This window comes from Mastigoproctus giganteus, chromosome 13 (genome assembly GCF_048544385.1).
Source record: "Mastigoproctus giganteus isolate SK-2022 chromosome 13, ASM4854438v1, whole genome shotgun sequence".
Classification (NCBI taxonomy): domain Eukaryota; kingdom Metazoa; phylum Arthropoda; class Arachnida; order Uropygi; family Thelyphonidae; genus Mastigoproctus; species Mastigoproctus giganteus.
The window spans coordinates 68,163,277-68,178,043 of record NC_143587.1 but is presented as its reverse complement, the minus strand read 5'-3'; the positions used below and the strand labels follow the sequence as shown (position 1 = coordinate 68,178,043).

At 35.8% G+C, this 14,767-nt stretch overlaps 1 protein-coding gene across 6 annotated transcripts in view; it reads left to right on the top strand.

The window, feature by feature from the left end:
- The window catches only part of LOC150076140 (upstream stimulatory factor 2-like), a 340,777-nt gene that overhangs the window by 41,425 nt on the left and 284,585 nt on the right, over positions 1 to 14,767 (top strand). The gene's annotated exons all lie outside the window — the stretch shown is intronic.

Sequence of the window (14,767 nt, the reverse complement as noted above, 5' to 3'; positions counted from 1 at the left end):
CTTCTGGAGACTAGGCACCTGCGAGCTGATATGATTGAGGTGTATAAGGCCTTGAATGGATTGAGCAGGCTCAATGCTGATGGGATTCTCCCTCTTGCTCGGATTACAAACCTGAGGGAGCAAAGATTTGAAACTGAGGAAACACAGTTGTAGAATAATGTGTGGAAATTTGCCTTGAGCCAGTTGGTAGTTGATTGCTGAAACTAACTTTCATCTGTTGTGGAAGTTGATAATTTAAATAAATTTAAGGCAAAACTAGCAAACATTTGGAAAAAAATGGATCAGTGAAATGGGATGGGGTTTTTTTTTTTTTTTTTGGCTGATGCTGTATAAGCTTGCTTTCTTGCATCATGTGCCTCTACGAATGCTGATGCTAATATTCATTATAAAATATTTATTGAGCTTTAAAAATAAAACATTAATAAGACTCAATCTGATGATATATGCTGCCCGTCCCCCCCCATTTAATACAATGGTAACATAGTGTAGTTGCACCATCTTATACTGAACCTGGGTGATAAACATTTTGATGGTCAAGTGATTTTTAGGATGATAGAGATTCTTTTGCAATTCAAAACCTTTTTGATATATAGTTAGTTGTTTTTAAGTAACTGTTGAATTAATAAGAAAGGGTCCAAAAAGGACAGCTATTTTTTTTTTTTTTTGTTCTTTTCGATACTAACACGACTAACTTCTTTAACCTCTGCTTAGCCATCAAATGGCACTGTTCCTGCCGCCACTTGGTGGGATCAGTAGCCTAGCAGAAGAAAGTCACTCTTCCAGAGCTGAAAGGAGCAAATGTGGACACAGATTTACAATGCATCAGCTTTCCAGCTCATGTGATACCAAATATGACTTATCTTTTTCCAGAAGAATGGGAACAGATTTATATCAGAAAGAATTCCCCACCATTCCTTATGCTCACTTCTTGTCAAATTAATCTATGTGTAAATTCGGCCTCCTCTTTCAGATCCAAAATGCTTGGAGAATGCATCTGGTCCACCTGAAATGATTAAATTCAGGGATCTGCAATCTAGGGCCTTTTCATAGAAACTGCTACCCACAACACTGAATTACTTTTTAACCCAGTGGTAGTGGTGGGCAGCCTGAGAGGTGCCCCTCGGAAATAATGTTCCTGCATTAACTGTTGATCACTGATTGAAAATCTGAAATTTTTTCTACCTTCCTAAATATAGCCATACTTTTACCACATTAGTTTTTGCAGTGATTTTTTTTTTTTTTTTTTTTATGATTTTCATACAGAAATTTTGTGCAAGAACCTGTCAGGTTTCAACTTTCCGAACACATGTGACAACTAGTCAACATCCTTTTACTGTCCAACTTCAAACTCACGGAACCAACCTTTCTTCCTCATTCTCGCATCTGGTGTGTATGGGCTTGGCACACCCAGGGTCCTGAGCTGGATATCATCATTCTTCTCTTTTTGATGATTCCCTTCTTCTGACTTGCGCTCTCTCGCTCCCGCTCGCTCTCTCTCTCTCTGTAATTCAGAAATTTTTTTTTTTTTTTTTGGCTGGTGCAGCATAGTACTTTAGGTGTTTGTGGTTTTCATTAAAAAAATAAAAACACAGGTTACTCACCACTGCCATTGCAACTATTTATTTGGCTTTGATTGAATAGTAGTATGTTATTGGACAAGCAACAATGCTGTATTTAGTTTCAGGTTACTTGTTTTTCCTTCTCCCACTAGTTCAATAAGCATGTACATTCTTATCCTAGTTGTTTTGAAAGATTTATTTTTGTTTTCACAGAGCAAACAAAACCTAGTATTCTCTCCAGATAGCTTCTATGTTGCAAGAAGCAAGATAAGTAGTTTCAAATTTTGCAAACTTAGAAGTGTGCCAAATTTGAAATAAATTTTGAAATAAACCTGAATACTTCCATTTTATGCAATTTATACGTTTGAACATATTATACATATTCAGTACTATTATACAAGGGCCGACCGGGCTAGCCGAGTGGGTAAAGTACCTGCCCGGCAACCCAAAGGTCGCGGGTTCGATTCCCGCCTCGGGCTTGGATCAAAGTACTGCAAAAACCTTGGGAGGTGCAATATGGCCACAGAAGCCGATGCGCCAACAACTACCAAATCAAAAAAAAAAAAAAAAAAACAACTATTATACAAAGTATAATAATATTAAATGTGTATAATATGTTTTTTTTTTTTAATTTTTAACAATAAGTTAATATGCAGAAATATGTGTGCAGGTTTGAAATTTTGCACACAGTGGCCTTTTAAACCAGTGGTTTTCAACCAGGGTGCTGCAACAACATTCCAGGGGTGCCACATAATTTGGGTTTAAGTTACTTAAACCTATTTTTTTTTTTTTTTTAATTTAAGTATTTATTTCATTATAAAAAGGTACATCCTTATAATTATATTTTTATAATAACTATCATATAACATTTTTGTTTTAATATTATACTAGGGGGCTTTGCCCCCTGCTCGCTGCACTCGCTTCTTTTGATAAAATAAAATACTCAGAAGCTTTCGATGCTGTGTGTGTCTCTTCCTCAGCTATGAATACATAAATATGTTACGATATCTATAAAGAAAAACTACAATCGTAGTGTGAAAAGCATAATTTCATCTGTATCTCATATTGTGCTCATCCTTCACAATGAATTACCAAGTATTGCACTACCTTGAATAAGTAACGCTTCACTAATAGAGAAGACTTGTTATTTATTCTTGGTGGGTGCCTTTCACACTACGATTGTAATTTTTCTTTTGCATTTAGTTTATTTAAATAAATACGTTATATATGGAAATGAAGAATGGTACTGGGTGGTCGTGTTAGATGAACATAGCTCGTGACCATGCTTAAACAGAAGCTTGTTTTACCACAGTAAAACAAGCTTCAATTACGTATTTTTGTATTTGTTACGTATTACACATAACAAGCATCTCTCTTCTCCCATTGGCTGAATAAATATCAATAGGAGGAAAATTATTTTAATGTATAGAAACACACACGTACATACATAGAGAGAGAATCGGATCTAACACGCAGAAAATTGAGTAGGGGACCTCAAAATAAAATAAATTACTTAAGGGTGCCATTATTAAAAAAAGGTCGAAAACCACTGTTTTAAACTAAAAAAAGTGAAAGAGAATAAGAGATTGATGTTTCTATATTATGTATAAAATATTTTTTGGAGATTTCAGCAGAATTATTTTATTTTATTATTTTGCACATAGCATATTTTGAAATTTTTAATTTTTTATTAAAATTTTAAAAAAAGAACACACAATAAGTACTGCAATCAATTAAAAAAAGATGAAATATTAGCACTGTTTAAACAGAATTCAAAAAACTCAAAACATTTTCTAAATATTTAAAATTAAAGTTGGGCCGCTGTCACTGATTTTGCAACCTTTGCTGGAATATCCGTCAAAACTTACTCCCCATTTTTTGTTGAATACATTGAAGGCTGGGGGGGGGGGGGTTATATTGGAATGGAACCTGATGAATCTGAAAGAAGAGAAATTGTCCAGCAATTACAGAACCAAAAAGTTGTATAGGCAAGGCAAGTTTGGAAACATTAAATAATGTTGGTAAATTAATTCCCACCCACAATATCATTTTTACTTTAAGCACAATGTATTCATGAACTGGCCTCCGTAGCCGAGTGATCAGGAGCAGGAGGGCAGTAGCACATGCTCTTTGAGTAAACCGGGGTTCAAGTGCCTTACTGCTGAATACGGTCGATCTGCCAACCCGCATTGGACCAGCATGGCAGATTATGGTCCATTTTCCTCAGCATGAATTGTTGAGGAGGCTTCCATCCTGCAGTGGGTTGATAATGGCTGCTTTTTACCTTTTTTTTTTTTTTTTACCTGATTATATGAACTGTTGCATATGAGCATAATCTCATAAGCTGCTTTAAATACCAAAAATTTTGCCATTACTAGAATGCATTCTGAAGAGATATATAGTTTATCCTAATTGTGGCAACAAGGACCATATACAGGCACACTGCGTGCAGAGTCGCAAGTCAGTGCACAAATCATAATAAAAATGATCATTCAGCCTGCACTAAAGTCTGTGAACATGGGAAGAAGATTCAAAAGTATTAAAGAGAAAAAGTTAGCATTAGTAAAGGCACATGGTGCAAGAAGTAAGAAAACAAATTCTCACAAGCTTACCAAAACTTACGTATGGTGCCTCGGATAAATGAGATGTCTGAGCGGCAAACAGTAGCCGCTCATATATCTCAATCCCTCTTAATGCTGCAGTAGTAGTGCCCCCTTTTAATAAAAAAAAAAATTAAATATTTAAAAAGTGCCATGTTTTTTTACATCCTTTAAAAAAAAAAATGAATTCATTCAGCTGAAAATGACAAAAAACATGTTATGAGCATAAAAAATAAAAATGAAACTATTAGTCTTTTCCATTTTCCAATCAAATAATGTTAGACACATGAAATTTAAATCTGTGCATGTCCATATATTTTTGCTTATCAGGTGTTTAGTATTTGTATTTGTAGTGGCAAATGATGCAAGCTTATACATCAGCAAAAAAAAAAAAAAAAACCCCTTCCCACATCACCTGCCTATCTCCTCCAATAGTTTTTCTAATTTTTCCTTGAGTTTATTCAGAATGTCCACTTTCGCAGCAACAGATGAATGCCTGTTCCAACGATCAACCACCTGCTGGCTGAAGGAGAACTTCCATGCATCTGTTTTGCAACTTGCATATATCATGTTTAAGAAAATTCGAAAATCATTAATATATTGGACATTATTAGTTGGAGATTGAGAGAGGAAGAGTGATAATGTGCCACCTCATTGAAGATTAAAAAAAATAATAATGGGGGGCACTAAGTGGGGCTTTGCTGTAGTCACCTTTCCTCTTCAAGAGCATCTCGTGGGATGCATGATGACACTTCCTAAGATTAAAGCCGGCCCCTTTCAAAATCGGCCATGTGGTAGGCAATGGCATACCATCACATTATTTGATGCCACAGAGACCATGATAAAACCAACTCCAAAAACTGCTGTTAAAGGAAGACCTGTAACTAGGTGGAAGGATAGGATCAGTGAACTTTTGGGCATGACATTTTGCGATGTCAACAGCTCCTATATGAGGAACAAAATGTTCCTCATATAGGAGCTGTTGTGGCCACTATACGATGCAGCTCGTATAGTGGCCACAGCAGCTCCTCAGGGTGACTGGAAGAAGAAGATATATTATGTGGTTTTAAAAAAATATATATGTATATCAGATACCATTAGTAACTTCCATTTTTTTTTATTTTTTTTTTATTTATTTCAAAATTGACACAGTGAAGCATGTGAAATTTGAATATTGCTTTTTGTGTTTTCATAGTGCTTGAAAAAAATTATTGCATGCAAACTGGTCATTGTGAAGTGTATTTTGTTTTATTGTTTATTTGAAATTAGTTTATACTTGCTTAAATATACACATAAGTGTGTTACTTATAAACTAATATTTTATATCTAACTTCTTACATTATCATATTTCCTTTATTTTTATTGTTCCCCAGTATGAGTTTGTACACTGATATGAAGAGATCATCCAAAAATAATAAGCCTTTTGTCAAATAAATAATAAAGGAGAGAAGAAAACAATATCTAACTTAGCAGAGAGAAATAGCCAGCCATCTGAATAGATCACTGAAACATGCACTCTGAAACAAGAATAGTTATAAAAAATACTTTTGCACAATCCCCTCCCTCAGCGTAAATCACATGTTTTCATATTATTTTGCATAAATAGTAATGTATTACTTCAAGACTAATTATTTCTCAAGCTAGATGGAATGTAACAGAAACAAGTAAAACAGAAGAAATATTTCGTAGTGAATGAGTGTATTCACACAATGTGAAATAACTTTTAATAAATGTGGTACTAGACCTGACAGGTCTTCTCATGCTATATAACTCGGGGAAAATGTTAAAAAAAAATTCGAAAAAAATGATATCAAGTAAAAATTTGCCTATATTTTTGTTTATTATACAGGTAACCCTCGTATAACATGGTTGTTTGGTTCCTCCAAAATCTTGTGTAATGTGAAACCTTGTTATATGGGACTAAGTACCAGTACAAAGGGGGGGGGGTACATTCCAAAAGATAAAAATACATAGTTTTTTTTTTTTTCTTTATAACTATCAAACTAAATTTTTATAAGAGTAATAACTTAATATTTTAACTTTATTTTTATAATAGTAGTAATTATAAAAAACTTTATTTTAAATAGTAATAACTGATCATTTGTAAGGTGTTTGTCTTACCTTACAAACTGCAAAACATGTATGCCAGATAATGTATGTTCATTTAATTTCCTTCCTCTTCATCACTACTAAGCACAATCAAACGAGAACATTTTCTTTGTTGTCGAATATCTCCACCTTCTGAACTTTCTTCTGCAGCATCTAGATTTCGTGTATCATCTGCTCTCTTTAAAAAATCTGTAATCTGGGTTTGTTTGCTTTTATTTGATAGATCTTTGTAAATTTCATGGTATGGAGCTAAACATTTTTGAAGCTCCCTTTTGAACTTTGTGCTCCTTTCAGTCGAAGGATCTGCATTCAAAAAACAGCCACCTCTGTGGGCAGGAGCAGCAGTGCGCAACACACACTTCTTGATTAGACCGGGGTTTGAGCCCGTGACCACCAAATATTGAGGATGCGGAAAGGTCAGGGAATGACCACCGCATATCCCCGGAGCAATATGGCCTTAGTTGCTAATGCTCCTGAAAACCAAATAAACAAAACAAACAAAAAGAGCATTCAAAAAATAAGATTCTCATTGTTCGGCTGAGTTTATGCCTTCCCATGTGCTTTTCAGCATAAAATTTGGAACTTCAGAATTTTCATCTGCACTGTCATCCTCTGAATTGATTTGGTTTACCTCCAATGCCATTTCCACCAAATCCACTTTAGCCTCTTTTTCTCACAGTAATTCTTGAACGTCTTCAGTAGTCATAACATCAAAACCTTCCCCTCCTACTGACTTAGCAAGTTTTACCATTATTGCACCGATTCTGTTTTCTGCCCGTTCTACCATATTTCCTGAATTAATTGACGTTGACCATAAATTTTTCCAACATGCACACGTTGATGGTTTTACTTCTCTGAGCAATAAAGCTATGATTCCGATACAGTTGACAATTGAAAAATGTTTCCATGCCTCCATCACTTCAATATATTTGGAATCAATTTTTTCCAAAATCCATTGTAATGATTTTCTGATGTAATGAGCTTTAAAGGGAGATATAATGCCTTGATCCAATGGCTGAATTAAAGAAGTTGTATTAGGTGGTAGGAACATTACTTCAACAGTTGGATGACTAACCTTTTGGATGGCCTGGCATGTTATCCAATAGTAATAAAACTTTGAAATCTAGATTTTTCCACTTTAAATACTTTTCCACATCTAGCACAAAACAATTTAGAAACCATTCTTTAAACAAATCGGTAGTTACCGAAGCTTTTTTATTTGCTTTCCAATATACCAGTAAAGCATTTTTATGTACGCCTTTCATTACACGAGAATTAGAGGATCTATAAACCATCATAGGTTTTATCATGTAATCTCCTGATGCATTACTGCACATAATGGGCATTTTTTTCCACCAAAGGCCTGCGTCATTGGCATTGAAAACTTGATGTGGTGTGTATCTGTGCTCTCGAATAATTTTTTGAAATTCCCCTGCATACTTCTTGGCAGCTTCATTATCATCCGATGCACTTTCCCCTTGAATTTTTATGTTATGTAACGAGAAGCGGTTTTTAAATTGCTCAAACCAGTCTTTACTGGCAACAAACTCCAGGTTAACAGAAGATTTTCCATTTTCTTTAAAATGTTTATAAGTTTTTAATGCCTTTCGTTTAATTAAATTTCCATCTAATGGGATCTGTTTTTTACTGCTATCGTCAATCCAAATGCTGAGTGCTTTTTCCATTTTCTCAATTATTGGTGTTCGGGGACAAGCTGTCATATTTGCGGAAATGAAAGATCCTGTAGCAACAGCAGTTATAACTTTCTGTTCATTTTTCTTTATGGTCCAGCTTGTTGCTTCATTTAAATATAAACTTTTTGCAATGTATGATACCTTCCCCCTTTTAAACACTATCCAAAATTTGTATCTTTGATTCTAAAGAAATAGTTTCTTTTGAGCGGTGCTTTTTTGCTTTCCATGGACATAATTTAGGGCTGGAATTTAATGCACAACAATGAACAAAGTTTAGTAATAAAAACCAAAATAACCTTACAAAAACCTTAAAAGTCATGAACCCAGGGATCTCCCAAAAAACACAGTGGACCCTCACTTTACGATTGGTTCACTGTAATTAAATCACTTTATGATGAGACTCTTTATAATAAAATATCATTTTAAATGGAGTTTCTAATAAGTGAAAATAGAAGGAATATATTATCCACAGGCTAGAAAAGTAAAGATATAAAGCACAGATTTAACTTTATTACCTTACCAATTAACAAAATTAAAACATACATGAAAATCAGAAGAATATTTTCCAGTTAGCAAAATAAAAATAATTTTATGCTTACGTGTATAGCTTAATTAATACTTACTGTAATATGTACATACTAATTGATATTTCTGTTCACTGACTTTTTTTTTTTGTTGTAAAATTTAAAACAGTAAAAACTATAAGCAATTAATAACAAAGAACAGGGCACGCACAAGTTGCAAGTGATATATGGAGTAATGAGTTTCTGAAATTTTATTTATGTTTTTATATGATTGAATATTTGATGGAAGGGGAAACACATTTCACCATAATAATGTGAATACCCACAGAATTCCAGCTGTCGGTACTATAGCAAATGCGAGAAGAGCAAGTTTACTACCCGTTTAAACCAGAAAGTGCAGATTGTTTTTGTTTTATGGTAGTGAACTACAAGGCGAATAATGGTCAGGGAATCACTGCATTTTGATTGCTATTGGCAGTTCGATCTGGGGATCGGGTGGCGGACTGATCTTTCGATCGACTCTCCTTTGTGGCAATTTCGTCTAGCAATCGAAATGCAGCGATTCCCTGGCCATTATTGGCCTTGGGTCCTCTGTTGAGATGGGGCATAATGGTCAGTCTATTTTTGGTTTATTTTTGTTTTATTTTATTGTAGTGGTTTACATCTCTATTGGTGATATTTCACATAAATTTGGATCTGATGCCGGTCAGAGGGGTGCTGCTAAATTTCTATTTAATTGGCTTTCGAAATTTAATGAATTATTATTTTATTATCCTTACATTTAGATGTTCTAAATTATCTTAGAGAGTTTCTGCTGCAATATTTTTACTCATGTTACCCCTCTCTTCCCTCCTTGTTGGTTTGATCGTTATGTTTAATTTTGACTATTTTCGCTCTTGTCGTGCAGTGCTGCAGGCATTATTTTTAATTCTTATTCTAATTTATTTTTATGGTTTTATACACACACACACACACACACACACACACACACACACACACACACACACATATATACACTGGTGTTCAAAGAAAGTGCATCACCCATTAAAATTGTAATTGTCGTCCGAATAACATAAGTATATGGCAATATTTCCTACAGATTGAATCAGATAAGATTGACACGCATAGGTGATGATGTAATATTGCATTATCTGTTACTTTCAGCTATATAAGCCCCCTCTGCAAGAGTTGCAGTCATTCCTTGCTTGTATCAGGCTGGCGAGTTACGTGCAGTTGACGCCACGAAAAAAGAGGGCTATTGTTGCTTTACGTGAGGAAGGATGTTCTTCCCATCATATTGCTTAGTGTCTTGTAATCAGTCGACAGTGAGTAGATTTCTTTCCAAACTCAAGAATATTGGTTCTGCTAATAGCAAAAAAGGAACCGGAAGCAAATGAGTCTCTATACCAAAACAGGAAAGTGTTTTGAAGCGCTTATGCCTTAAAAACCATAAAGCTTCTTTGTCTGAGCTGAAAAGAGAATGGGGAGAACATACAGGAGTGGTAGCAAATGCAGTAACAGTCAGAAGATGCCTCTTCAAAAATGGACTTCTAGCCCTTCATCCTAAGAAGCCCCTCCTCACACAAAAAATGAAAAAGGCCCATTTAATTTGGTGTAAGGTGCATTAGCATTAGTAGAGACATACGATGCAAGAAAGCAAGCTTATTATACAGCATCAGCCAAAAAAAACCTCCCCTCTCATTTCATCTCTCCATTCGTTCCAAATGCCTGTTCAGCTCAGCCTTAAATTTATTTAGGCTATCAACTTCCACAACAAAAGATGGAAGTCTGTTCCACCAATCAATTACCTACTGACTAAAGGCAAATTTCCACACATCTATTCTACAACTGTCTTTTCTCAATTTGAATCTATGCCCCCTCAGGTTAAGAGAAAGAATCCTCTCAGCATTCAGCTTGCTCAACCCATTCAAGGCTTTATACACCTCAATCAGATCACCTGAAGGTGCCTACTCTCCAGGCGCTGCAATCTGTACCAACTCTACATCCTTCCTAAAAGGAGTCCTCCAGACCGTACACAGTACTCTAGGTGTGGCCTGACCATTGCCTTGTATAACGGGATAATCACCCCCCCCCCCTGTCCCTGCTAGCAAAATTCCTATATATCATTGACAAAACTCCATGACCTCCTCTGGCAGCCCCTCTGCACTGCTCAGCAAACTTCATATTTGACTGCACAATTACCCACAGGTCTTTTTCACTTTCCACTTCCCTGAGTGTAGTACCACACAGTTGGTACGTTTGTACCACCTGATATACCTTCATGAATATCATTGATAAATATACAAAACAACAATGGGCCCAACACCGAACCCTCAAGAACTCCACTAATAACATTTCTCCACGAAGGGTGGTGTCCACTGATTTCCACTCCCTGTCATCTCCCACTCAACCATCCCTTTATCCATTATAGCAACTTACCCTTAATGCCATACCTCTCCTAGCCTTAGTTGCTAATGCGCCAATAAAATCCAAACCAAACCAAGCCATACCTTTCCAATTTGTGCAGCAGTCTTCCATGTGCAACAGCATCAAAAGCTTTCTTGAAATTCAAGTATATGATATCAAAATTATTTTTGGCATTCAGTTCCTTTGTAACCACATCATAGTATCCAATCAAATTGGTCAGACAAGACCCTCCCTTTAACAAACCCATGATGTGGCTTAACTATTACTGCAGACTTGTCTAGATGATCCTGCAATGCTTCTTTAACCAGTGATTCCATTATTTTCCCCGGAACACAAGTTAAACTAACAGGTCTATAGTTACCTGTGTCACCTTTTGAACCCCCTTAGTGAATTGCACACCTCCAGTCCATGGGGACCTCCCCCGAGTCCAAGGAGCTCTCATAATTATGGCTAATGGTTTGCCTTCTTTAATATAACTGGATAGAACCTGTCCATCCCAGTTGCCTCTTTTATGTTTAACTTCAACAATTTCTCCTCCACTTTGCTTTCAGTTATTACAAAATCACTTAGCTCCCTGTTAGAGTTTGATAAAACTTTTGCACTCCCCCTCATTGAATAACTCCATGTGTGAATGTTGATGGAAAATACTCATTCAGTTTATTAGCTACCTGAGCATGATCATCAGTGGTCAACCCATCTGTTAAGTGGTCCAATCTGATTCATCCATTTCCTTGTAGAGTTTACACAAGTAACAAACTCTTTGCTGTTTTTCTTTGCATCCTTTGCCCAGGATTTCTCATCTGCCTTCGTCTGCCTAACCTCCTTTGTGACTTGATTACAGACTAGTTTCTATCTGCCATAGGCTTCTGTGTCACCTGATACTTTATATGGAGCCCTTACATTTTTCTTCTCTGCCATGAGCCTCATTAGTTCATCTAACATCCATTTAGGCCTAAATCTTGAACAGTATTTCTTAGTTGGAATGAAAAGCCTAGTAGCCTCCAAAATTAAGTCCCTGAAGGCTTTCCATTTAGAATTCAATGTTGGTAGCATCGTCAGTTGATCCCACTGTACAGAATTTAAAACCTGTCTGAGACCCCTGTAGTCACATTTATGAAAGCAAAAGTCCTTCCCTTTAGCCTTGATGGTAGTTACATCTTTATGTAATTCCCACATCAGTACGGTGTGATCACTGTCACCCACTTGTTCCTTTATCTGTAAATTCTTAATGCATGAATAATCACTGCTTATAATCAGATCAAGAGTATTATTCCCTCTGGTTGCCTCTCAAATGTGTTGCTGTAGAAAACAGTCATTCAATAAATCTACAAAAGTCTTGCTAGTGTGTGAGTGACCAATCCACAAGTTGCAGTCAATATCGGGAAAGTTAAAATCTCCCATTATATGACATTCTTATTTACTGGCCCACTCTATTTTTCTGCACAATTGCTCATTATACTCATCAGATTCATTAGGCCTATAACACACACCTACTCATTTTTCCTTTCCCATTGCTTATGTTACACCAAACAAACTCAACATTGCATTGTCCACCAACATCAATTGGATGCACTTCCTTAGATTGTGTTTCTTAATTAGCAGCTCCTCCCCTCCCTCCTTCCTGTCCTGTCTATCCTTTTTGTACACATTGTAATGTTCTTGTTTATACTCCGGCTGGACCTCCAGGTCAGTGGAGTTTACAATAAATCAATCAATACAAATGTTAATCATATTTAGTAGTCACGGGATTGAACCCCGGTCCACTCAAAGAGCGTGTGCTACTGCACTCGCTCTCTTGACCTCTCGGCTACGTCAGGTCTTCGTACTTCCCAAATTCCAATTCTGCACTACTTATGTCTGTGTGACACCACGTATCTGATATCCCAATAATATCTGCCTTTGATGTCTTGGCTAGCACTTCAAGCTCATCAAATTTATTAACTATATATTTGTCAAATGGGCATGTCAAATGGACCCCCGAACAGTGGAAGTCGGTTATTTTCTGAGATGAGAAGAAATTCAACCTGCATGGCTCTGATGGGAGACAGATGATTCGCCATAGTCATGGTGAAGAATACCATCTAGACTGTAGTGGTGTATACAGTGAAATTCCCTTCCAGCCAAATGATATGGGGTTGCATTTCGTATCATGAAGTAGGTCACCTGCAATTTATAAAAGGTTCCGTAAATGCCAATGGATACCTGGCTATACTGGAAAGCAAATTGCTGCCAACCATTAGAGACCATTTCAACCTGCCAAGTAACTGCATCTTTCAGGACAACTCTGCTCCTTGTCATTGGGTAAAATTATAAATAGGCACTTCTGCAGTTTAGCTTCATTTCTGCATTAGAGATTCTACAGTAATGTGTTTACATTTGTTGCAGGTGAAAACATGTTTGGAAAAACGGTCCATTACAACTCGTTGTTGGCCAGGAAACAGCCCGGGGCCTGAATCCTATAGAGAACTGTTGGCATCGTGTGGAATCTGCAGTTGCCAGAAAGAAACCAAAGTCCCTTCGTGAACTTTAGGAAGCCATATTTTGTGTTTGGAACCACAAACTATCAGTTGATTATCTTCAGAAATTGATCTTGTCAATGCCTCGACAGTGTGCTGTTGGCATCAGGACCAGAGGTGGTTCTACTAAATATTAGTTTGCAGCTGGTGAACTTTTCATTTTGTTTTTCATTTAAAATGATAAACTGAAGCAAATTGAGGGCTTCTGATAACATTTCAGTCATAATTGTCGTGTTTACCAAAACTGTTGTATAAAGGTTGCAAATGCTCATTTTGGAATATTTTGAGAGCACCTTTCAAATATTACTTAGCTTTGCCTTAACTATTAATAAAGATCTTTAGTTTATATTTATATTTGTGATGCTAGTCATTAATGTAACATACCATCGCAAAAAAAAGAGTCAGAAATGTGAAATTCCTAAGTGATGCACTTTCTTGGAACACGTGTGTGTGTGTGTGTGTGTGTGTGTGTGTGTGTGTGTGTGTGTGTGTGTGTGTGGTATTAATATTAGTAATGGCAACATGGTGCAGGGAAGCCATATCTCAAAGGTTTTGTGTCAAACAACATTAACTACAAAATTGCATTTTTTTTTTTGAGACAACTTTAGTTGTCTCAAAACAAAAATTCAATTTTTGCAAAAATTACTTTATACAAATAACAATGCATATTGTGTCACACAGCCGTATCTCTAATACTGTACAAGTTAGCTTGTACAGTAACGAGGTCCCCAAAAATTTTACCCTTTTTTCCAACTTTTTTTTTTTTTGGTACATGTTATATATCTAAGAATAATAATAAATAAAAAAATAAATTTATATTAATAAAATAAAATAATAAAAACAAAAGTCCTGTCTAACAATACAGTAATAGGAATAACACATTTTTTAAAGATTTATTTTATTTGTAAGATAAACTAAGAGAAAAGCAATTAACGAAAATGAAAATATCGTATAGTATATATTATGATATATACAATACTTTAATATCAAGTAAAAAGAATTAGAATCTTAATGTAAAAGGAGACATACAAACCATTAACTTTTTGATAATATAATATAATTTAAAGAAAGAATCCAATGTTCTTTGCACAATTTTTGTCCTATATGCATTTTTAACTACAGCACGGACTCTATCAAATGCAATAGTTTTTTCTTTATCAACATACTACAGGCCAACGCATTCTCTGTTATGCTCAGTTCATTTTGAGCATCTTTTTTAGATGGCAGTGTGTGTGTGTGCTTCTTCACTTTCACTCTGGTAACAAAAACATCATCATTTTGCCCGGTTTTCAGCAGCTCTTCTGGTGTTGCATTGCTCTGGTTGTTGTTGTTATTTGG